The sequence below is a fragment of the Ovis aries genome, chromosome 19 (assembly GCF_016772045.2).
Source record: "Ovis aries strain OAR_USU_Benz2616 breed Rambouillet chromosome 19, ARS-UI_Ramb_v3.0, whole genome shotgun sequence".
NCBI classification, from domain to species: Eukaryota; Metazoa; Chordata; class Mammalia; order Artiodactyla; family Bovidae; genus Ovis; species Ovis aries.
In genome coordinates this window covers 13,682,332-13,683,402 of record NC_056072.1, presented here as the reverse complement: position 1 = coordinate 13,683,402, position 1,071 = coordinate 13,682,332, and the positions used below count along the sequence as shown (strand labels likewise).

Sequence of the window (1,071 nt, the reverse complement as noted above, 5' to 3'; positions counted from 1 at the left end):
AATGAAAAGAGATGTGTACTTCAAGGAGATGTGTTGTTTTTCAGTCTACGAGAGGGTGAGCTGGCATTGGCGGCCTGAAAATATCACCAAAAGGTCTGACCAGCCTCTGCAGCTGTTATACATTACTGAGGTCCAAAGGTCTGGCCTTGAATGTCTGATTTTTTCTCTCCCAATATGCTTGCTTTAAAATAGGAAAAAAAAAAAAAAAAACCCAACCAACTTAAAAACAGTCTTGTTTACTTTATCCAAGATTAAAGAGCTTGAACCGACTTGGATGGTCTAAATGGATTTTTAAGTGCTTTATGGACAAGTACCCCTAATTGCTGAAATGCTAGACTGGGCTTCCGAGACTCTCTGCACCGCTTGTTTTGTCTGGGTTTGCTTATTTACTCTCCTTGTTAGAGGTCAAAAGCTAAGTCTCAGATTAGAAGATTTTAATTTTTTTTTTTTTTTTTTTACACGTGTTGGGTTTCTGTTCATAGGAAGGCCACACGTTTTATGCCCCTTGTTACAGTGAACCCAGATTCCTGTCGGGTGTGTTATAAACAGACGAGCCATTTCTTCAGGCCCCCTGCTCTGAGCACACCCCAGAAGATTTTAATTTTTGAAGCTGAGGACTGAGACAAGTTCGGTGGAGCCATGTCATACAGTGGGCAGCGGCCTTCAATTTTCTTCCCTGGGTAGGACTGTCCAAGGTCTAACAGCGCCTCTAATCCAATGGTCTGCAGATGAGAAACCAGTGAAGTGGTGAAGCACCCTGGGGGTGCATGTCGCAATCCATGTGTTCTGGAAATTCAGAACCACCAGAAAGAAGGGTAGGGAGGGCAGAATCAGAGTCTCTGGCCTCTCCCTCCTCTTCTTTTCACTCGTCAGGGAAGCAGCCCGGGATGGTAGAAACAGCCCAGAATAGGGAGCCCCAGGTTCTGAACGCCAACCCTCAGTCCCTGGGAGGCAACACCTGCCCTCCCTGAGTCTCCGGTTCTTTATCTGTCAAGTGGGGATGGTAATACCTGCCTCGGGGATTGGTTACTGGATCTAAATCATGAAGCACAAGCTCAGGCATCCCCAAAG

The 1,071-nt window shown here is 45.9% G+C and overlaps 1 non-coding gene across 1 annotated transcript; it reads right to left on the bottom strand.

Moving 5' to 3' along the window:
* Positions 1 to 459: 459 nt before the first annotated feature.
* Positions 460 to 589, bottom strand: LOC114109446 (small nucleolar RNA SNORA11). The gene has a single exon (XR_003586135.1). It is a non-coding gene; the product is annotated as a small nucleolar RNA SNORA11 (small nucleolar RNA).
* Positions 590 to 1,071: the final 482 nt, after the last annotated feature.